The 25,019-nt window shown below is 42.8% G+C and overlaps 1 pseudogene across 1 annotated transcript in view; it reads left to right on the top strand.

The window, feature by feature from the left end:
- Positions 1-25,019, top strand: part of LOC311100901 (DNA primase large subunit-like) — a 115,152-nt pseudogene that overhangs the window by 67,885 nt on the left and 22,248 nt on the right. Inside the window, exons 8-9 of the transcript in view lie at positions 5,102-5,174; positions 6,855-7,032. The product of the transcript in view is annotated as a DNA primase large subunit-like (transcript). The remainder of the gene's footprint in view (positions 1-5,101; positions 5,175-6,854; positions 7,033-25,019) is intronic.

The raw sequence follows: 25,019 nt of genomic DNA, 5'->3' as shown, positions 1-25,019 counted from the left end.
ATTGACTACAACTAAGCCCAAAAAGGGATTTTATTTGAAAATATATTTTTTTTTGTAGAAATGCTTGAACAGATTTCCTAAATTAAACCCATTGTTAGCTGAATTCCTGGTGATTTGAGTCTTTTTTGACCCCAAACTAAAACCCCTCACTGTCTTACTCTTTTAACCCCCTCACTGTCTTACTCTTTTACCCCTCACTGTCTTACTCTTTTAACCCCCTCACTGTCTTACTCTTTTATCCCCTCACTGTCTTACTCTTTTACACCCCTCACTGTCTTACTCTTTTATCCCCCTCACTGTCTTACTCTTCCCCCTCACTGTCTTACTCTTTTACCCCCCTCACTGTCTTACTCTTTTATCCCCCTCACTGTCTTACTCTTTTTTATCCCCCTCACTGTCTTACTCTTTAGCTCCCTCACTGTCTTACTCTTTTAACCCCCTCACTGTCTTACTCTTTTACCTCCCTCACTGTCTGACTCTTTTACCCCCCACACTGTCTTACTCTTTATCCCCCTCACTGTCTTACTCTTTTATTCCCCCTCACCGTCTTACTCTTCCCCCCTCAATGTCTTACTCTTTTATCTACCTCACTGTCTTACTCTTTTATCCCCCTCACTGTCTTACACTTTTATCCCCCTCACTGTCTTACTCTTTTATCTCCCTCACCGTCTTACTATTTTATCCCCCTCACTGTATTACTCTTTAACCCCCTCACTGTCTTACTATTTTACCCCCCCACTGTCTTACTCTTTAACCCACTCACTGTCTTACTCTTTTACCCCCCCACTGTCTTACTCTTTTACCCCCTCACTGTCTTACTCTTTTACCCCCCCACTGTCTTACTCTTTTACCCCCCCACTGTCTTACTCTTTTACCCCCTCACTGTCTTACTCTTTTACCCCCCACTGTCTTACTCTTTAACCCACTCACTGTCTTACTCTTTAACCCCCCCACTGTCTTACTCTTTAACCCCCCCACTGTCTTACTCTTTTACCCCCCCCACTGTCTTACTCTTTTACCCCCTCACTGTCTTACTCTTTTACCCCCCCCCCCACTGTCTTACTCTTTTACCCCCCCACTGTCTTACTATTTTACCCCCACACTGTCTTACTCTTTTACCCCCCCACTGTCTTACTATTTTACCCCCCCCACTGTCTTACTCTTTAACCCACTCACTGTCTTACTCTTTTATCCCCCCACTGTCGTACTCTTTTACCCCCTCACTGTCTTACTATTTTACCCCCCCACTGTCTTACTATTTTACCCCCCCACTGTCTTACTCTTTAACCCCACTCACAGTCTTACTCTTTTATCCCCCCACTGTCGTACTCTTTTACCCCCTCACTGTCTTACTATTTTACCCCCCCACTGTCTTACTATTTTACCCCCCCCACTGTCTTACTCTTTAAACCCCCCCACTGTCTTACTATTTTACCCCCCCCCACTGTCTTACTCTTTAACCCACTCACTGTCTTACTATTTTACCCCCCCACTGTCTTACTCTTTTACCCCCCCACTGTCTTACTATTTTACCCCCCCACTGTCTTACTCTTTAACCCACTCACTGTCTTACTCTTTTACCCCCCCCCCCACTGTCTTACTCTTTTACCCCCTCACTGTCTTACTCTTTTACCCCCCCCACTGTCTTACTATTTTACCCCCCCACTGTCTTACTCTTTAACCCCCCACTGTCTTACTCTTTAACCCACTCACTGTCTTACTCTTTTACCCCCCACTGTCTTACTCTTTTACCCCCTCACTGTCTTACTATTTTACCCCCTCACTGTCTTACTATTTTACCCCCCCACTGTCTTACTCTTTAACCCACTCACTGTCTTACTCTTTTACCCCCTCACTGTCTTATTCTTTCCCCCCCACTGTCTTACTATTTAACCCCCCCACTGTCTTACTCTTTTACCCCCCCACTGTCTTACTCTTTAACCCCCCCAATGTCTTACTCTTTTACCCCCTCACTGTCTTACTATTTAACCCCCCCACTGTCTTACTCTTTTACCCCCCCACTGTCTTACTCTTTAACCCCCCCACTGTCTTACTCTTTTACCCCTCCCACTGTCTTACTCTTTTACCCCCCCACTGTCTTACTCTTTAACCCCCTCACTGTCTTACTATTTACCCCCCACTGTCTTACTCTTTAACCCACTCACTGTCTTACTCTTTAACCCCCCCAATGTCTTACTCTTTTACCCCCTCACTGTCTTACTATTTAACCCCCCCACTGTCTTACTCTTTTACCCCCCCACTGTCTTACTCTTTTACCCCCCCACTGTCTTACTATTTTACCCCCCCACTGTCTTACTCTTTAACCCACTCACTGTCTTACTCTTTTACCCCCCCCCACTGTCTTACTATTTTACCCCCTCACTGTCTTACTATTTTACCCCCCCACTGTCTTACTCTTTAACCCCCCCCACTGTCTTACTCTTTAACCCCCTCACTGTCTTACTATTTTATCCCCCCACTGTCTTACTCTTTAACCCACTCACTGTCTTACTCTTTAACCCCCCCACTGTCTTACTCTTTTACCCCCCCACTGTCTTACTCTTTTACCCCCTCACTGTCTTACTCTTTAACCCCCCCACTGTCTTACTCTTTAACCCCCTCACTGTCTTACTCTTTTACCCTCCCACTGTCTTACTCTTTTACCCCCTCACTGTCTTACTCTTTAACCCCCTCACTGTCTTACTCTTTTACCCCCCCACTGTCTTACTCTTTTTTCTCCACTCTTTCATCCCCCCTCTCTCTACTTTCTGCATTCTCTTTCTTTCTTCCTCCATCAAACTCTTCTACACATGCTCTCTTTCAATGGCTTTCTGAAATCGCCTCTAGCGTAGTCCCTTCGCTCTGTGTTGGAATGATCCAACCTGGGCCCTACAGGTGCAAACCTGTCATGGCTTTCAGGAAAGGACCCACCAGGGAGTCCTGGTTTAGATTAAAGCCCCTCCACCTGCCTCTCATTGGCCATCTAGCCCTCCTGTTGCCTTCCTGCACCTGCCAATGATTGTAAAGGAGAGCTGAACAATGGAGGCTTTCCCCAAAGGCAATTCTACCAACCAGCGGTGTCTATTCGTTTTTAATGGAGCCCGATTGAGGCCTCTTTTAATTGGATGCGTCATTTCCGACACAGAGGTTGTTTCGACTGCAGAACGGTTCCCACTGTGTTCCAATGAAAGGCTATGCATGCTGGGGCAACCAGATAAGGTAGTGTCATGGGGCCAGCTTGTGCACACGAAACAAACCTGTGTCCTCAAGCAAACCAGCTGTTGAATCGTAACGGATAAACAAGAGGACTTGGACCCAGAAGCGATAGCTGGCAGGGCCACACTCCATCAGAATTGAGCAGGCAGCATAAGCCCAAAGCCCGTGCTTGAGTATTCAGTGGACCGTCGGTCGCTAGGTCCCACAGCTGATTCCCTTTCACTTTGAGACTTTCTGTGGTAAAAGCTAGATTACCAGTGAAGGGTCCGGTTTCATCTGCGGCTAAGGCTGTCTTTGTATCGCTGGGCGCCACAAATGTGACTTAACAGATTTAAAAAGGCAGCTTCTACAGTGTATCATTGATCCCCTTTACAATATTTTGACTGTAATGTGCACCACCTCTCCTTTAGAATTGTAAGGCATACTAGGAAAACTCAAGAAATGAATACTACATACGTTGTGAATCATTTCTGCATCATATTTTATTAAATATACAGTATTATAATTCATATGAATAATTTTATATGAAATTACAAAGCTATTAGATATTGGCCTAAGTTAACATGATAAATCAATGAGATTAAATGTCCTCATCTAAGAAGTGTGCCAATATGGTTTGGAAGCTTGTGTTTGAGAGGCAATGGCACTGATCTTTTAGCCCTACTCAGGTTTACACTGTTTTAGTGATGCCTAAATGACCTTGTTTAATCACATTTCCTCTAAATGATCGCCATCTGACCCAATATATTGTGTAAATGTTGCCTCATGGGCGATTAGGTGGTCAAGGCATCCAATCAAAGTCACACAGGATATGGTTTTACAAACCTGATTAGCCTGTAACCTGGCTGTTTTTGCTCCATTCATCGAGTGGCCTTTCAAATGGCATTTAGTCTCAATTTCTTGGTCACCTGGATTAGGTCAGTGCCAGAAGGTAGGGGCTCTGTGATCAAAGGGTGAGAAGATGCACCTCACATGTATAAAGCTTTCAGAGGATAATTATGGTTTTGACCTTTACCTATGGCATCAATCCAAGAGGGCCAAATTAGGCCATTTGAGAGTACGCAAAAAAAATATTGAAGCAATATTTTTGCTTGAAAGTGTGTAAATTTGAATATCTTCCTGCAATTTCCAGCCAGTTAGGTAACCCTATTTGTTTTGCTAACAGGGTAATATTAGAGGTAGTCCAATAAAAGGGGACTGTCTCCGTTGATCAGTTTATTATTTGGCAAGGCACACTAACGTTGCACAAAGACAAGTCAGTTAATTTATGGAGGGCTCCTGCTCAAATGCTAGGCACTGGGAAATCAATCACACAGATATCGATCAGTGGGATTGATCTTGACCAATGTAACATTTTGCTGGGAGGGACAATAAAAATGGATACAACTGGAAAACATGCAGGATGAATGTTACTTTTGATTTATTCCAGAAACTTGGTCACTGGTTTTGATTCAGTGGCGCTTTAGCCGCTTAAAACACATGAAACCATATTGTTCTTGCCCCCCGGTGTGCACCAAATGTACTTCTCTATAGAAATTGCGCAAAATGACTCTGCAAGCTGCCATTCAATGAATACGTCTGACTGTATTTCTGTATAGTGCAACAATAGCTTTCTATGAGGTACAATTACCTTCCTGTATAGTAAAATTACACGTTTTATACAACGACTGCTGAGAGTAAGCTGTTATTATCATAGCCCCAGGTGATGGAACCAATGGACCCAAAGTCCTAAATGGACCCTGAGACCGATCCATGTCCTGCTGTAGCACTTTTTAGGCTAATGATGACAATGAGTTCTTTCTCTGGAACTGTTGTGATAGACTGCTGTAATCTGTTTTCTCTTTCTCTCTACCTCTCTCTTGTTGGTCCATTGCTGTCCTTGTAGCCATGGCTACATGGGTCAGGACTACAACATACAGAAGAGTATTGGGAAAATTTATTTGGAGCAGATCGATCCGGTGAGTATGCATTGAAACACAAAGGACACATTTATACTAGGGAGGACAAGGAAGATGGAGAGGACGTTGGTTATATCAGAACAGAAATGTAAACCGTCATAGCAGTAGTTTTCTGTCCACCTATCTCAGTATTGGTTTCCATCACTTGCCATCAGTGGTGAAGTGGTGAAGCCCTTTACGCACCCTTTCTTTTTTTTTGCTTGAGCGTTTACCCACCTTTTATGGAAAAATGCATTGATCGCATAGGGAGCTTTACTTTACCCACAGAAATACGCGGTCAGCGTTTACCCAACTGTTTTATTACCACTACATCACTGCTTGCCGTAATCAGACATCCTTAAGATCACCACTAAAACAAGTAGCTAGTTCTCACCATCTTAAAGACCTTTTTCAATAATTGTCCATTGATTGCACAGGGTCATGTCATGCTTATAAGTTTTGGCAAATGTCTTCACAAGAATTACTGCTTGAAACATAACTTTTGAGGCAATAGTCCTCGCATTTCATGCCCAATGTCATGCCCAATGCATTAGCGAGGCAGACCGTTCTCTACATTGACATTCAGAAGGGATTCCGAAGGGGTTTTAATGAACCATTGTGGTCTCTATGAGGGGGAATTAAACTGATCAAGGCCACAGCTCAGCTCAGACTCGCTGTGCATTCTTCACTTTCTCCATTTCAGAGACCACTGCTGTTCCAATTAAGTGGCCCGTCAGCAAATGCTAATTTCGTCCTTCAGATTTACCCGCTCTCAAACAGAAGTCATGTTTCCACTTGTAAATAGTAGCCCTTTTAAAGCAAGATCTGGCGCATAAACAAGAACATTTCCATTCAATCAAATGACTCTACTCCAACCGGAAATGTCACCCACAATGCTTTGTTTAAATATTCTCTTTTTCTATACAAAACATATTTAGTACTCAATTTCTCAATGGCAAAATCACACATCATTCTTTTTAAGTGTGCTGACGCAGGCATGCCATGGAGGTGAACCGGAAATTGAAACTATACCACAGCTAGGAGTCGATCAGGGAAGCAGCTTTGTTGGCTCCACTGGCGAGACATTCCTCTACTACTTGGTCCTGTCATGTGAGAACGAATGAGAACGAGAGGGCTTTAAGCTGTTTGTGAAGTGGTGCTCAACAGATGGAAGAGGCTGGCTGTGGCCTTGGGTCTACATTTTTCTATTTTCTCTCTCTCTCTCTAATCGGCACCTGTAGAGTTGGCTTTAGGCTCAGAGTGGCTAATCCAGAACCTTGTGATCACCAGACGGCTGGGCTAGACAGGCACCGCCGCTCATCTCTCCTGCAGCGCTACTAAATAAGCTTTCCTCTTATGAGCCATTTAATAATGATATGTATGTATGTAGAGGTGTGTGTGTGTGTGTGCTTTACATGATGTTGAGCTGTATTCACAGTACCACCACAGCTTTAAGTGATAAGGATGCCAGGTCTAGAAAAAATCAGGAGGACGTTTTTAGCTTAGTCTGGATTATGATATTGCAGGCCACATAACAAACTGACTGCATATTGGTGCATTCAGAGAGCACAGATGGAAATATGGAGTCATTGGTGGATGAAACGGTTCATTCATTGCAGCTTTTCGGTTGCATTGCCGCCATGGTAGAGTTAGGTAATTTACTTTTGCCTGCATATCTAAATGTGTCCCCTCTTCCTTCACCTATTGGCCAAGTCCTACCGCCTGTGCATGAGGCAGCTCCACCGGTCGCTGAGGGACCGCCACCACCTCCGCCACGGCGGTCGCATGCAGTACGGACATTTCCTCAAGGGCATAGGCCTCACTCTGGACCAGGCCCTGCAGGTCCGAGTTCATTAAGGGCAAAGTGGACGGAGACAAGGTCAACTTCTTGGACATGATTGAGTTTTTAAGTAATTGAAACACATAGAAAGCAGCTCCAAGCAGAGACAACAATATAGTACATACAGTACATGAACATTATTGAGGTGGTCCTCTCGGCTGGGTAACAATATTGCCATTTCAATTTCTCTACTAGCTATATTTTGAAGTATGAAGGCAATGACTCCTAACCTACAAGGTATTCATAAAGAAAGGCTCAATTCCTCAGCGGTTGTTTGTATGGCCTAGAGGTCCCCAGACTGGATATTTGTATTGATGGTGGAGATGAACTTTCCTTCCTCCAGGATCTTAATGATACAATTGTGAGCAAATGCACCTCGGTTATGAATCCATCTTACTTTCATGTCTACGGTACATTCATTAAGAAAATGACTGTCCTCAGCGGGACTAGTCTCTCCATGTCTCCACTTCTCATTCTGCATCTGAACGGTTCTTTCCAATTGATCTTCAATCACCAGAACCCTGATGAGGTTCCCATCTCTACCTGAAGGGAGGGGTCTGAAGGCTGAGACATTTGAATATAATTGCCTCTGTCAACAGATTCAAGTGCTCATTCATGCTGTTCAGCTGTAAATTCCTTTATCGTTGAAGTGGAATTTCACCTCGGTTAGGCTCAGCTGGAGAATGACACCCCCCCCAATTCTAGTCTTGGCCACTCAATATCGGCTGGATCTCCTACTCTGTTAGTAAAACTCACCCTGATAGTGTTTCCCTAGGACAAGTGTGGTGGTTTCTATTTTCTAGTTGCAATGCACCTATCGTTATAATGTTAGTGGCTATTTCAGGTAAGAACTTCAATTTGCGGGACTATGGCAAGCGTGCTGAGTGGCTGATTGCGCAAACCTGTTATGTGATCAGTTATGGTGGGAAATAGAAGAAAATAAAAGCAGCAGTTTTAGGAACTTTGGAATTCTAGTATGAACAACGCAATTAGCATGTCTTTGAGGAAGTTTGCTCGCTCTTTTTAGACCCTCATTTTCAGGAAGATAGAGAATTCATACCATGGGTGAGGGATTTTTCAAATCTGCATTAATAACATGCATATGAGGATTCTGCCAAGTGTTATTCCCGGGTTGTATGCATAGGCTTAAATGTATCAACAGCACAGGCGTTATGCTGCAAGAGAAGCATCATTGATTTACGGGGACCTTTTTGTTCATTTTATATTTCTACTTTAATATTCAGTTGAGATCGAATATGGAATATGAATAATTTTATGGATTAAGAAAACATGATTTGGTGAATTGTCACAATGTAACACCTTTATTTCTAGGCCTCCATTGTTCAATACATTCTCTGCAGTCAAAGCACTTTAAAAGCATAAATTATTCATTTTGTGATATATTCTTCTCATTTGCAAGATAACGCAGCTCATGAAGAAAGAAACAAACAGCCTTCCAGAGGTACGGTATTGGTGGGGGATGGATAAGGTGTGTCTATATTCACCTCGGATAATGTCAAATGAGGTAAAACACAATGGTTTTCTTTCTACAGAAACTGCATTTTTACTGATTATGTTTAAAATGGTGTGCAATGTTCTGTGATAACAGCGCAGAGAAAATAGGTGCCTGTGCCACTTTCAAGGAAATAAGATGTCACGTTGTAAACAAATGAATGAATAAATGAAGATATAGCAGAATAGTTTTGGGACAATAATTGTTTTGAAACACCACCTGACAAAAATGTCCTCCAAAGAGAAATTACCACTGATTTCAGTTTCACAATATAAACTGACAGGCCCAACACGGGTAGCTAGAATCAAACAGGTTTTTAGAAATTGGAATTGTCATAAAGGTTTTGATCAGAATAAGACTTGATACAAGTTAGACTAGATAATGATAGATATGAACATTAGTCTTCCATGTACATGCCTAGATTTACACTGTGGTCAGTGTCCCTCTGGCTGGAGTCGAACCACATGAACCAGTGACACCATTTGACTGGCACTTAGTGAATTTCTAGACTTACACTGCAGTGTATGCTTACTGAAGCTACTCTTTTGATTTTCACATTTGCACAAAGTTGGGAGGGAAAAGTCAGGTGAAATAAGTCAATACTGTATATTTTCAAACACCTGGAATACAATTATTCCTGTGCACACTTTTCTGTGAACACTTCTCTGTGCACACTTCTCAACATTCTTTGGGACTCATTTAGGCATCAAGTAGATTAGGTTAATTCTAAGACCAATCAAGACTGGCTTTTTCCACTCAGACTACAGCAGTCCTCTTAAGAACCAAACCTTTGCCACGCTGTACTGGCTTCTACGGAGACATGCCAAAGTTCAAAGAGTTGCTGGCTTCTATGGAGACACGTCACAGTTCAAAAAGTTACTGGCTTCTATGGAGACATGCCACAGTTCAGAGTTACTGGCTTCCATGGAGACACGCCACAGTTCAAAGAGTTACTGGCTTCTATGGAGACACGCCACAGTTCAAATAGTTACTGGCTTCTATGGAGACACGCCACAGTTCAAATAGTTACTTGTGCTTTGACTACTGCTAAGCCACTTTCACACACTCTCAAAAGTAATAATGTTGTTTTTCCTATTCCTCCAGCTTCACATCCCCCATCCGACAGTAGTCTCCCGCCATTTATCCTGTAAGCGGCTCGTAGCCCGGTTAGGCGGACACATTCTCTGCCGGTCATGGAACGTCACTCCTCAAAGTGCCCTATTTCCAGAGTGGCTGGGTCCCCTCGGTCTGCCCCCTCAGGTGTAACCTGGATGGCCATGCACACAAAGCCCAGGCCCTTGTTCCATGGTGGCGGAAAGGCAGGCTGGTGCCAGGCAGGTCACTGCTGTCCCAATGACATATGTGCCTTGTCAGGGACTGCACTTTGTGGCAGGCTGCACAAAGCCTCCCCATTAGAAAATTATGGACGTGAACGTGATCTTTCCATCGCTTTCTGCGTTTCTCCGGAATATATTAATTTGGATTAATACTCTTTGGTGCTGCTGTTTTGCGGTTATGTTGCCTCGGGGTACTTGGCTATGATTTCCGACGTTAAGTTGAGGTTAATTATTTGTCAGCCAACTGACACTCTTAAAATGTCCACAAAGCGAGAGCTAGGCTTCGTGTAGGAATTGCACTCCCAACAGTATATTAGTAGAAGCAGTCCCAAGCTGAGATGTGCTATTAGGAGAAACGGAAGTAATCAGCTCAGACGTGGCACCTGGTGATGAACTAATGTGTGTATGTTCCATTATTGATTAAGTTCAGCATGAAGCTGATTGGTGTAAATAAATCATGGCAAGAAGCCCCTTTGCCCTCTCACAGCTCCTTCACAGCCCTCTACGTCCTCAGAGAACCCTCATCAATATTGCATATTGCACTGTCTTACGCCTCTGCACGCGCCATATCAATAGCCTGGACCATGCTAACCTTTTCTTCTTTGTGGTTGGAGGCCAGGGGCCGAACGGCCTGGGATCCTCTGACTGGCTCTCGTGGCCCCCGGGTCTCCACTGTTGCTAAGCAGACAGTGTTAACATTTATGTTGATGGAGCATGGACAATATGGGGTGCATCAGGGTGAAACTCATTAGAATGGCTCACTGGCGGACCAATCTGCAGAGGAGCTAATACTCCTGACTGGCCAGGGAGGTGTCCATGCCCAATCTACATGAGTGATCCCAATTTCATTTCCGAATTGTATTCCATATAAAGATGAAAGCAGAAAGTCTTAACCAAAGTGCATTTTTATGTGCTGGCGTTCACTTATTTTTTTTGTCTAGCAGCTGTTGGTAGCTTATGTAGCAGCTGTATGTTGGATAATATTTTATAGCTCCTGCGGGTGGAATGAGCCTATAAGCACAGGCATACGGACATGTGGAGGTGTACTGTTGACCTCAAGAAGCTGACATCAACACAGATATTATGTTGGATGTATATCCAGGTCTACCTACAGGCAATAAAAAATGCCAACAGCTACATATAGTCAGAGTAAAATTGTACATCATAAATGTCTTATTTCCTGCTCACCTGAATTAGACTCGAGTTACTTTGCTGACGCCTCCCAAATCAAATATGATTTAGTTTGATTTGGAATTCTCTAGTTTGTTTGTTTCTAGGGATCATTCACAGGAAGTGTAATGAAATTGGTTGGAAAGGAGATGAGCATAGATAATCAACTGGCTCCCTAATGCCAGGCTAGACCCTAATGCCAGTTTATTACTGTTTTGAAGCTCACCAATTAAGCAGAATAAAAGGTGTGTGACTCGTTACAAGGATAATAATTAATCATGTTTACAAATATCAGTACATTAGCAAATGGACAGTTACACTAATTAGGAACTCCAACAACCAACGTCGAAGCCAACATTTTAAAAAGATGAATGCAATTATTTTACGGATTCCAAGGATCTTCAAAACTAAGTCAGTTGAAAGGGGGAATTCAAAGCCTTTTTTCTTGCCACCTTATTTTGTCTCTGGGTTTTGAGGGAGAAACGGTGTTTCAAGAATTCATAGTGTCTCCTTGTTTCAGAGGCCCCTAATCCAGTAATTATTAGTGTAGTCTTTATCATCAGTGCTCTGGCTCTGTGATAATGCCTGCGGAATGAATTAGCGGCGTGTTGTTTTAAGACAAGGTGAGACCTAGGGAGCATGCTGGCTAATTACATAGTTGGTCAACTTTTATCCTTGTTTTATTCGCTCTGAGCTTTAGATAGCCTTGCTTTATTAGCTCGGAATAGAAATATTGACTTTTTAATTAAACCGTAAAACAGTTTCATTCTACGTTCGTCTTTTCTTTGTATTTGTGTAGTGAATTTAGAGTCGGGTGTTTGCTTATAGACAGCTGGCAGGCAGACGACAGTGGATGGTTTCATAGGTGAGGTGTGGAAATTGCAGTGCTGCTGTCGTCACAAAGCTTTTCAACATTGCCAGTGTCTTTTCTACTCTAGCAAAGTAACCTTTAAAAACAAATGCATCACTAGCAATAGGCTTTGTTCTGTGGGGGCTGTTGAAGGATGACCACTGAGACTCAGAGGGCTGAGGGAGGAGAAGCAGCTCCCTTAACAACCAGCCTAAGGAGTCCACCAGGAGAGGGGCATCAGGATTCTTAATGTTCTCCACTGGTGAGCAGCAACGGCCCAGCACGGCTAGATTCTGCCTAGGTTGCTGCTGCTGCCTACCGCAGTGTATCCTGGGATGGTCTCCAGACTTCAGTCGAAGCCTGACGTGATGTTTTAGAGCTAGGCTACGTGTAGGAATTGCACTCCCAACAGTTTAGCTGAATTGATCAGCTCCCGCAGTGGAAGAAACACCCACGCTAACTTTCTCTGCGGGTGGGGGTCAGACGAGTTCATGTTCAGACCGCATCTGTAATTGAGAAGCATTTCAAATATTTAGACATCGCTGTTGGTATGAGGATGATAATTCATGCCTATTGCAGCGTAAAATTGCATCGGCCCAATACTTGTAATGTGAATCCTAATATTTTGTTCACGTATGCATATAGCAGTATCCTAAATAATGGTGTTTGTTCTGTGCCAATTAGTGCCAGGATATTCTACAACTACTGTGCAGAATAGCTGTGCTTAGTAGCAGGGTAGTCCTCACAATCTTACTCTCTTCTTTATTGCTCTACTGTCTACCAAGGTCTGCTTTACTGTACAGTGTATCTTGATGTGTTATCTTCAGGCAGGAAGTGGTGCATAATTTATGGTAAAAACACTGTCCCCTTTCCAATATCAAAGGTAAGTGGTGTTCAGCAAGCACCGGATTGGTCCAGAGATAATGGGCCCAGGTGGGTAGTATAGCATCCCCATTCCTTGACACACACACACACACACACACACACACACGCAACACACACACACACACACACACACACACGCAACACACACACACACACTTGCAAAGCAGCTGCCTGTTTAATTAGATAACTCTCCTCCTCCTGAGACATCAGTCGACAGCACCAACGAGGCCTCCTCCATCAAGCAGCCCTAACTGCCTGGCCTAGATGCTGTTTACTCAGCAAAACCCACCTGCACCTCCATGACTTCCCACCACTAATTGACAGAGAGAGGAGACAATCAAGGGTGGTAGGGTGTGAAGTGGGTGGGACTCACCACTGCTATATCTGTGGAGGTTTCAAGCAGGTTAGGACGCTGAAGAAATGTGTCCTTGACTGAAGTAGCTGCCTTACTTGAGTTGCTCCAGTGGAAAAGTAATTCTGTCATCCTAAGTCATTCTGAGTGATCCTTGGCCGTGACCCTACTCTCCGAGGGTGTCTCTGCAAAAAAATTAAAATCACACCACACACTTGTACATGTGTGAAGCAGGAGAAATATACTCATACCCTAGTTTACCTTTTGAAGTAATTCTGTGTCCAAAGCTTGGTTCAATCTATTTACGCAGCAAGATCAAGATAGTGGGATTGTTGACGTTGGTTTTTTCTGATCAGAGTCATGTTATCATATTATTTCACTGACTGTCAAGGATGCATCGCAACTCTAAAGTGGCATCCTCTTCTCGTCTCCTTTCCTACATCTCTCCACTAATCTGAAAAAAAGGATAGGCCTTGGACATACTGCTTTCACCTATCAGGCATCAGGGAAGCTATATCTGTTGCACTGCCTCCACTTGTACTTTAACATTAACAATGTTTATCTGCAGTGTGTTGTCCTCAAAGGTTCTGATAATGCCAGTTGGGTTTTAAAAACTTTCTTGCATAATTAGCACCCTGATGATCTTTCCCAAAATTAAAACTTGGATTATTGAACATTTTGTGCATTGTTTTGCATGACTCATAACTTTGCGGACATTGGGTAACACATTGCTAGTTTTTATTTATTTTAATTATTAAAGTTGTGGTTGAAAGTGAGAAATGAACACATGAAGCCAACTAGAACCATCAGGAAGGAGGTACTTGCTAGGAGTGTTGATGTTTCTGCCTGGATTAGCCTATAAAATGTACTAATTGGATATGTTAACAGTTTCAGATAAGGATTTCTTCACCTACAAAAGGTGAATGAGTAGAACCAACATCGTTTTGGGCTTGTGGCTTATTATGTCAGTGTGCTTGCTTATGTCATTGATGTAGTCTACTTTGTTTCAACATCATGTACCTGCCTACAGTTGAAGTCGGAAGTTTACATACACCTTAGCCAAATACATTTAAACTCAGTTTAATTTAATCCTAGTAACAATTCCCTGTCTTAGGTCAGTTAGGATCACCACTTTATTTTAAGAATGTGAAATGTCAGAATAATAGTAGAGAGAATGATTTATTTCAGCTTTGATTTCTTTCATCACATTCCCAGTGGGTCAGAAGATTACATACACTCAATTAGTATTTGGTAGCATTACCTTTAAATTGTTTAACTTGGGTCAAACATTTCGGGTAGCCTTCCACAAGCTTCCCACGATAAATTGGGTGAATTTTGGCCCATTCCTCCTGACAGAGCTGGTGTAACTGAGTCAGGGTTGTAGGCCTCCTTGCTTGCATACACTTTTTCAGTTCTGCCCACAAATTTTCTATAGGATTGAGGTCAGGGCTTTGTGATGGCCACTCCAATACCTTGACTTTGTTGCCCTTAAGCCATTTTGCCACAACTTTGGAAGTATGCTTGGGGTCATTGTCCATTTGGAAGACCCATTTGCGACCAAGCTTTAACTTCCTGACTGATGTCTTGAGATGTTGCTTCAATATATCCACCTAATTGTCCTTCCTCATGATGTCATCTATTTTGTGAAGTGCACCAGTCCCTCCTGCAGCAAAGCACCCCCACAGCATGATGCGGCCACCCCCGTGCTTCACGGTTGGGATGGTGTTCTTCGGCTTGCAATTATCCCCCTTTTTCCTCAAAACATAACGATGGTCATTATGGCCACTTTTTTTGTTTCATCAGACCAGAGGACATTTCTCCAAAAAGTACGAACTTTGTCCCCATGTGCAGTTGCAAACCGTAGTCTGGCTTTTTTATGGCAGTTTTGGAGCAGTGGCTTCTTCCTTGCTGCGCTGCCTTTCAGGTTATGTCAACATAGGACTCGTTTTACTGTGGATATAGATACTTTTGTACCCGTTTCCTCCAGCATCTTCACAATGTCCTTTGCTGTTGTTCTGGGATTGATTAGCACTTTTCGCACCAAAGTACGTTCATCTCTAGGAGACAGAACGCGTCTCCTTCCTGAGCTTTATGACGGCTGCGTGGTCCCATGGTGTTTATACTTGCGTACTATTGTTTGTACAGATGAACGTGGTACCTTCAGGCGTTTGGAAATTGCTCCCAATGATGAACCAGACTTGTGGAGGTCTCCAATTTCTTTTCTGAGGTCTTGGCTGATTTCCTATGATTTTCCCATGATGTCAAGCAAAGAGGGACTGAGTTTGATGGTAGGTCTTGAAATACATCCACAGGTACACCTCCAATTGACTCAGATTATGTCAATTAGCCTATCATTTTCTGGAATTTTCCAAGCTGTTTAAAGGCACAGTCAACTTAGTGTATGTAAACTTCTGACCCACTGGAATTGTGATACAGTGAATTCTGAGTGAAAAAATCTGTCTGTAAACAATTGTTGGAAAAATGACTTGTGTCTTGCACAAAGTAGATGTCCTAACCGACTTGCCAAAACTATAGTTTGTTAACAAGAAATGTGTGGAGTGATTGAAAAACGAGTTTTAATGACTCCAACCTAAGTGTATTTAAACTTCCGACTTCAACTGTATATACCCATGCATGACAGAGGCGGAACAGTGTATTCTGTTCTCCAGTAGTAAATAAACATTAGTGTTCGCTAAAATAGAGTGATGCTCAATGTTATGGTATTTACTATGCAGGTATTTGTTTATTTTCATTATATCCTACAATGAGACCAAAGACACCTATTATAACAGTCCTGTTTCTTTCTCCCTTCACTCCTATTCATGACTCAGTCCTCCATAAATCCACTTTGTTTTCCTGTCATCTGATACTTTCTCATTCACTGCCCTTGATTGAAACCGGGTAATTAGGTAATTGACCCAGGAACCTTGAGTGTGTCTGGCGACGCCGTACATGACTGGCTGCGTGCAAATACCTTCCAAACTTCAATTCCTCCTTGAAGGAGCCTACAGGTTTTTATTATTCAAGTCACTCCCAGGATGTAATCTCTGTTTCTGTCTAGTTCTGTGCTTAATGTCTCTGCCGAGGCATTAGTCTTTAGAGCACTCTTGCTTTTGCTGTCTGCTCTTGATACATTTCACACAGCCAGAGGTAAAAGGCAGGGGAGCTGTGTACTCTGTTCGCACCCTGGAAGCCTGAAAACAACGCTTCTGAACATAGGTGACGATTGCTAAGAAACTGGTGCCACCAAAATAACCTACGCTATAGGCTTGGATTCTCTAAAGGAACTTTTACAAAGTTGGATTAAAACTGGATGGATTTGAAGAAGACTTTACATATTAATATATCCAATATCCTCAATGCTTTTTACCTTAATCCACAGCCAGGTTATATCCTACAGTTCCAAAAATGTAAGACCACATGTATTTATCATCCATAAAGGCAGGAAGTGCCTAACAAGTACACTGAGTCTTCCAAACATTAGGAACACCTTCCTAATATTGAGTTGCACCCCCCCACCCCGCCCCTCACTTTTGCCCTCAGAACAGCCTCAATTCGTTGGTGCAAGGTGTTGAAAGCGTTCCACAGGGATGCTGGCCCATGCTGACTCCAATGCTTCCCACATTGTCAAGTTGGCTGGATGTCCTTTGGGTGGTGGACCATTCTTGACACACACACAGCGTGAAAACCCCAGCAGCGTTGCAGTTCTTGACACAAACCGGTGCGCCTGGCACCTACTACAATACCCTGTTCAAAGGCACTTAAATATTTTGTCTTGCACATTCACCCTCATAATGGCACACATACACAATCCATGTCTCAATTGTCTCAAGGCTTAAAAATCCTTCTTTAACCTGTCTCCTCTCCTTCATCTACACTAGGGTTGAATGGCGGGAACACGGTTACCGAGATTTACCGGGATTTACCGCCCAAAACCACTCCCTTTTCCCGGATAAATAACTGCGAGGTACCGGTAAATTACAATAAATGATTTATATGAACAGCATAGCATGAAATGGAACTGTTAAATTATATGCGATGTCTAAATCTGGCTTCTCTATGGCCGCTGCATGATGAATCAATGCTCAGGGTGGGGACAGACAGACCATCTCAGTATGGAGCGCAGCTCACAATGCATGTAGACCTATTATCTCAAGGTAACTTTTTTTATTGTGACAGGTAGGCCTACATTTTCTGCAGCATAGCCTATGCTACAGTAATATATAGACCGAATGTGCGTCTAATTTACCCATCTCCATCTGGCTTTCGGGAGCCACCTTGTTTTTTTAATTGTAAAGATGTATTTTTTTACTGCAGAGTTTTAAAACAGCCTATCACTCGAATATCATTGCTTTAAATCAGTGCATGTGCGAATACTCTCTTGCACTCGCTCGTGCTCACACACACCTACCTGACAGGTCTTGAGAGGATCTACAGAGAAGAATGGGAGAAACTCCCCAACTACAGGTGTGCCAAGCTTGTAGCGTCATACTCAAGAAGACTCAAGGCTGTAATCGCTGCCAAAGGTGCTTCAACAAAGTACTGAGTAAAGGGTCTGAATACTTACGTAAATGTGAAATGTACGTTTTTGATTTTTAATACATTTGCAAAAATGTCAAAAAACATGTTTTTGCGTTGTCATTATGGGCTACTGTGTGTAGATTGATGAGAAAAAACTATTTAATCAATTTTAGAATAAGGCTATAACGTAACAAAATGTGGAAAAAGTCAAGGGGTCTGAATACTTTCCGAATGCACTGTATATATATTAAATTAAAATCTAATTTACTATCCTGTACTTGTAACTTTGTAGGCAGCATGTGCTGCACCAGAATCACATGTTCTCTTCAGCTTTATCATGGCTTAAACTATGTGCGTAATTCCAGTCCATATAATACAATGCAGTACAGTAATACAGTTCACACTCAAAAAGATTAGCCTACTGGAGCTAGTTTTTTGGGCTTGGGCTCATTAAGTGTATTTAATGGCTCATCAGGCTCAGGTAGCATCAGGTTTTAATTTTCATGCTTATCAAAGCTCTAATCAAATCCAGACATTTATATGCTTTATAACGCTTTGAATAAACACTTCCGGTTTTGGCGGGAAATACCGGGTTACCCGGGAGAAAAGTGATTTAAAAAATATTCAACGCTGATCTACACTAATTGAAATGAATTTAACAAGTGACATCCATAAGGGATCATAGCTTTCACCTGGATTCACCTGGTCAGACTGTCATGGAAAGAGCAGGTGTTCTTAATGTTTTGTACACTCAGTGTATGTAGCTTGTATCGTCAAGCTATTTACCCCTCACTAATATAATGCTCAGAACAGAAGGCTGCTCTTTTCCTAACAGCAACAGCAGACAAATAAATGTGCATTTTGGGAAGAGCCATGATGTTTTGTGGAGTCCCTCACCTTCAATGGTGCACCCTTTATTTTACAAGGTGTTCTTTGTCATGAGGCTTGTAGCGGTGATTAAAATGAAACATGTTTTAATGGCATTATACATAAAATGGATTAGGGCTAGTGCCACATCAGTCACAATGGACTGTCTCTGAGGAGCCACAGCAAGGCTTACACACACACACACTACTAATCCCTTCTATTCTAGCCCTGTTTCTCAAAGTGTGTTGGACTGGAGATGTTAGCAGCCTCTACAGGAAGCCCCCAGGGTAGACACTGCATTAACCAACAGGCTTTACAGTAAGCCCCCAGGGTAGACACTGCATTAACCAACAGCCTCTACAGGAAGCCCCCAGGGTAGACACTGCATTAACCAACAGCCTCTACAGTAAGCCCCCAGGGTAGACACTGCATTAACCAACAGGCTGTACAGTAAGCCCCCAGGGTAGACACTGCATTAACCAACAGCCTCTACAGTAAGCCCCCAGGGTAGACACTGCATTAACCAACAGGCTGTACAGTAAGCCCCCAGGGTAGACACTGCATTAACCAACAGCCTCTACAGTAAGCCCCCAGGGTAGACACTGCATTAACCAACATACTGTACAGTAAGCCCCCAGGGTAGACATTGCATTAACCAACAGGCTGTACAGTAAGCCCCCAGGGTAGACACTGCATTAACCAACAGGCTGTATGGTAAGCCTTCAGAGTATACACTGCATTAACCAATATGCTGTTCGGTAAGCCTTCCGGGTAGACACTGCATTAACCAACAGCTGTGTCAACGTCCCCTCAGTAAAATGGTGTGGCGGTTTTGGCGCCAACGTCTTTGTAAGGCAGGGTTTACACATACATACACACACCACCAGTCCAAGTGAAGGGTTCAACCCGTTTATTACTATCAGGTTTCAGCAGCGTTCCCGATATACCAAATTCAAAACAGACAGAGTAAACACTTCGTCACCAGTGGACGGTCCTCCAATCTTGGTCTTTGGGGGTTCAATACGTATTGAAATCATAAGTTCCTATCTTCCGTTAATCCTCCTTCTCCACCATACGTTCTGTCTCCCCAATAACCTCCTACTCCTTCACCTGCCGGGGTCAAAGAAAAGACAAAGAGAGAAAACCCAGGGCGTGGTTAAGTGGAGACCTTGATTGGTTTCACCTGTCTGCAGTTTGGCTCTGATTACTTCACATTGCTGTCCGTGGTCCTGGCAGCCAGAAAACAAAGAAACCTCGCAGGCACTTACCGTCCCTCCACCACACGACCCCTGAAACCGCTACAATGGGTAGAGGACTGTTTGGGGTTAAATGAAGTTAAACCAGCTGCACGCTACTATGACTTGCATGTTTTTACTCCCTTTTGTCACATTGAAGCCGACTTCTTAGGAACAGTTTCCTCTGTGGATGTTTGAAAAGGCTTTGAAATGAGAGCCTCATTGTTTGCCTGCATTAGTCTTTTGTTGTTTTTGGTAGGTGTGCGAAATAAAAATCTGAATGCTAATGAGGCATTTTTGGTATTGAATGAATTAGTTTTGTAGATGAATAATTTTAAAATGGACAAAGGTTCACATTGTGATTCATCATTGGATTAGATAGCTTTTCTGTTAGGATTACAATTTAGCGTCAGACGTGCCTTTTTATCAGCCCCACTACAACTAGCCTACATATCGCATTCGAACATTAGGTCCAAAAGGCTTCTTAACAGCTTCTACCCCCAAGCCATAAGACTCCTGAACAGCTAATCATGGCTACCTGGACTATTTGCATTGTCTACCCCACCCCCTCTTTTATGCTGCTGCTACTCTCTGTTTATTATCTATGCATAGTCACTTTAACTCTACCTACATGTACATATTACCTCAATTACCTTGAATAACCTGTGCCCCCGCACATTGACTCTGTACCGGTACCCCCTGTATATAGCCTCCCTACTGTTATTTTATTTTACTGCTGCTCTTTAATTATTTTTATTTTGTACTTATCTATTTTTTACTTAACACTTATTTTTCTTAAAACTGCATTGTTGGTTAAGGGCTTGTAAGTAAGCATTTCACTGTAAGGTTGTATTCGGCACAAGTGACAAATACAATTTGATTTGATTTGAAAGAATAGCAGCTCTCAGAATTTGATGTCTTGAAATCAGCTTCCCTAAAGAAAAGCTTGCAATTTCAAATAAGAGCTTGCTGCCTATTTATTTCAGCTGAAATGTTCAAGCTTTGTTATGAAATAACAATGCACTTCCTCCAATGAGCATTTGCATACATTACCTTGGAAGTAGTTGACATGAATACAGTAATTAGCTAGTGTTATAAAAGCAAGTGGGGTGTGCAGTGGAAGAAAGACAGGCTTTGTGTGAGGCAGTCTTTCAGTGGAGCACTGAATGGATGAATGGCTGACACTCAATAGCTACGCCTCTGTATAATTAGACTGGCGTCATCTAGCTAATGCCATTGTTGTCCTTGGAGCTGAGCTCCTTGTGAGATGCTCTGATGACTGAATGGACCAGTAGGTAGTGATATGGGGGGGGCTAGTTACATATCGTGATTATTATTTTGGACGATATTTTCTTTTTATATAGAGTCAACATGTTATCAGCACTTATTTCCATGACTGATCAAAACACATTTTCTCATGCTTTTGTCTCTCTGCAGCAGACATACACTGAGTGTACAAAACATTAAGAACACCTGCTCTTTCCATTAGACTTACCAGGTGAATCCAGGTGAAAGCTATGATCCCTTATGGATGTCACTTGTTAAATCCACTTCAATCAGTGTAGATGAAAAGAAGGAGACGGGTTAAAGAAGGGTTTTTAAGCCTTGAGACAGTGTATTCGGAAAGTATTCAGACCTCATTCTAAAACGGATTAAATTGATGAGGAAAAAAAACAATCTACACACAATACCCCATAATGACAAAGCAAAAACAGGTTTTTATAATTTTTTGCAAATGTATAAAATAAAAACATATCACATTTAAGTATTCAGACCCTTTTACTCAGTACTTTGTTGAAGCACCTTTGGCAGCGATTACAGCCTTGAGTCTTCTTGGGTATGCCGCTACAAGCTTGGCACACCTGTATTTGGGGAGTTTCTCCTATTCTTTTCTGCAGATACTCTCAAGCTCTCTCAGGTAGGATGGGGAGCGTCGTTACATAGCTATTACAGGTTTTTACAGGTTTCTGCTCTGACATGCACTGTCAACTGTGGGACCTTATATAGACAAGTGTGTGCCTTTCCAAATCATGTCCAATCAATTTAATTTACCACAGGTGGACTCCAATCAAGTTTTAGAAACATCTCAATGATGATCAATGGAAACATGATGTACCTGAGCTCAATTTCGAGTCTCAAAGCAAAGGGTCTGAATACTTATGTAAATAAGGTATTTCTGTTTTTTATTTTTAATAAATTTGCTAACATTTCCAAAAAACTGTTTTCGCTTAGTCATTATGGGATATTGTGTGTAGATTGAAGATGTCACGTTCGTTGTGTAAATGATCAGACCAAGGTGCAGCATGGTATGCGTACATGTTTAATAAAGAAGTAAACACTCGACAAAACAACAAAAAGCAACGTAACGTGAAGTTCTAATGGCTACATAAACAAGCCAAACCAGAAACAAGATCCCACAACATAGGTACAGTGAGGGAAAAAAGTATTTGATCCCCTGCTGATTTTGTACGTTTGCCCACTGACAAAGAAATGATCAGTCTATAATTTTAATGGTAGGTTTATTTGAACAGTGAGAGACAGAATAACAACAAAAAAATCCAGAAAGACGCACGTCAAAAATTTTATAAATTGATTTGCATTTTAATGGGGAAATAAGTATTTGACCCCCTCTCAATCAGAAAGATTTCTGGCTCCCAGGTTTATTTTATACAGGTAACGAGCTGAGATTAGGAGCACACTCTTAAAGGGAGTGCTCCTAATCTCAGTTTGTTACCTGTATAAAAGACTCCTGTCCACAGAAGCAATCAATCAATCAGATTCCAAACTCTCCACCATGGCCAAGACCAAAGAGCTCTCCAAGGATGTCAGGGACAAGATTGTAGACCTACACAAGGCTGGAATGGGCTACAAGACCATCACCAAGCAGCTTGGTGAAAAGGTGACAACAGTTGGTGCGATTACTTGCAAATGGAAGAAACACAAAATAACTGTCAATCTCCCTCGGCCTGGGGCTCCATGCAAGATCTCACCTCGTGGAGTTGCAATGATCATGAGAATTTTGAGGAATCAGCCCAGAACTACACGGGAGGATCTTGTCAATGACCTCAAGGCAGCTGGGACCATAGTCACCAAGAAAACAATTGGTAACACACTACGCCGTGAAGAACTGAAATCCTGCAGCGCCCGCAAGGTCCCCCTGCTCAAGAAAGCACAAATACAGGGCCATCTGAAGTTTGCCAATGAACATCTGAATGATTCAGAGGAGAACTGGGTGAAAGTGTTGTGGTCAGATGAGACCAAAATCGAGCTCTTTGGCATCAACTCAACTCGCCGTGTTTGGAGGAGGAGGAATGCTGCCTACGACCCCAAGAACACCATCCCGACCGTTAAACATGGAGGTGGAAACATTATGCTTTGGGGGTGTTTTTCTGCTAAGGGGACAGGACAACTTCACCACATCAAAGGGACGATGGACAGGGCCATGTACAGTCAAATCTTGGGTGAGAACCTCCTTCCCTCAGCCAGGGCATTGAAAATGGGTCGTGGATGGGTATTCCAGCATGACAATGACCCAAAACACACGGCCAAGGCAGCAAAGGAGTGGCTCAAGAAGAAGCACATTAAGGTCCTGAAGTGGCCTAGCCAGTCTCCAGACCTTAATCCCATAGAAAATCTGTGGAGGGAGCTGAAGGTTCGAGTTGCCAAACATCAGCCTCGAAACCTTAATGACTTGGAGAAGATCTGCAAAGAGGAGCGGAACAAAATCCCTCCTGAGATGTATGCAAACCTGGTGGCCAACTACAAGAAACGTCTGACCTCTGTGATTGCCAACAAGGGTTTTGCCACCAAGTACTAAGTCATGTTTTGCAGAGGGGTCAAATACTTATTTCCCTCATTAAACTGCAAATTAATTTATAACATTTTTGACATTTTTGACACACATTTTTCTGGATTTTTTTGTTGTTATTCTGTCTCTCACTGTTCAAATAAACCTACCATTAAAATTATAGACTGATCATGTCTTTGTCAGTGGGCAAACGTACAAAATCAGCAGGGGATCAAATACTTTTTTCCCTCACTGTTGGCAAAATGGCTACCTAAGTATGATCCAATCAGAGACAACGATCGACAGCCTTCTCTGATTGGGAACCACACCCGGCCAACATAGAAATAGATAACATAGATCTACACATAGATATTCACACCCTGACCAAACCAACTAGAGATCTCTATGTCAGGGCGTGACAGATGAGGAAAACAAGTCTGTAACGTAACAAAATGTGGAAAAGGGGAAGTGGTCTGAGAATGCACTGTATGTGTGCCATTCAGAGGGTGAATTGGCAAGACAAAATATTCAAGTGCCTTTGAACGGGGTATTGTAGTAGGTGCCAGGTGCACCGGTTTTTGTGTCAAGAACCACAATGTTGCTGGGTTTTTCACACTCAACAGTTTTCCGTGTGCATCAAGAATGGTCCACCACCCAAAGGACATCCAGCCAACTTGACACAACTGTGGGAAGCATTGTATTCAACATGTGCCAGCATCCCTGTGGAACGCTTTCGACACCTTGTAGAGTCCATGCCCCGACAAGTTCAGGTTGTTCTGAGGTCAAAAGGGGGAAGGGGGTGCAACTCAATATTAGGAAGGTGTTCCTAATGTTTTCTATACTCAGTGTATAGTGAGCAATATGTTTGGGACATCAAATCGCGGTATCGAATCCCAATACATATAATATCGCAATACATATCGTATCGGCACCTAAGTACAGTGCATTCTGAAAATGTTCAGACCCTTTACTTTTTCCACATTTTGTTCCGTTACAGCCTTATTCTAAAATTGATTAAATTGTTTTTTCCCCCCCCTCATCAATCTACACTCAATACCCCATAATGACATTTACATTTACATTTACATCATTTAGCAGACGATCTTATCCAGAGCGACTTACAAATTGGTGCATTCAATTTATGATAGCCAGTGGGACAACCACTTTTTTATACTATTCCAGATATTCCTTAAAGTGGTAGGGTTTCAAGTGTCTCCGGAAGGTGGTCAGTGACTCCGCTGTCCTGGCGTCGTGGGGGAGCTTGTTCCACCATTGGGGTGCCAGAGCAGCAAATAGCTTTGACTGGGCTGAGCGGGCACTGTGCTTCCGTAGAGGTAGGGGAGCTAGCAGGCCAGAGGTGGATGAACGTAGTGCCCTCGTTTGGGTGTAGGGTCTGATCAGAGCCTGAAGGTAAGGAGGTGCAGTTCCCCTCACAGCTCCGTAGGCAAGCACCATGGTCTTGTAGTAGATGCGAGCCTCAACTGGAAGCCAGTAGAGTGTGCGGAGGAG

This window comes from Coregonus lavaretus (genome assembly GCF_964263955.1).
Source record: "Coregonus lavaretus genome assembly, chromosome: 25".
NCBI lineage: Eukaryota > Metazoa > Chordata > Actinopteri > Salmoniformes > Salmonidae > Coregonus > Coregonus lavaretus.
The sequence above is the reverse complement of the archived record's forward strand: the minus strand, read 5'-3'. Positions and strand labels throughout refer to the sequence as shown.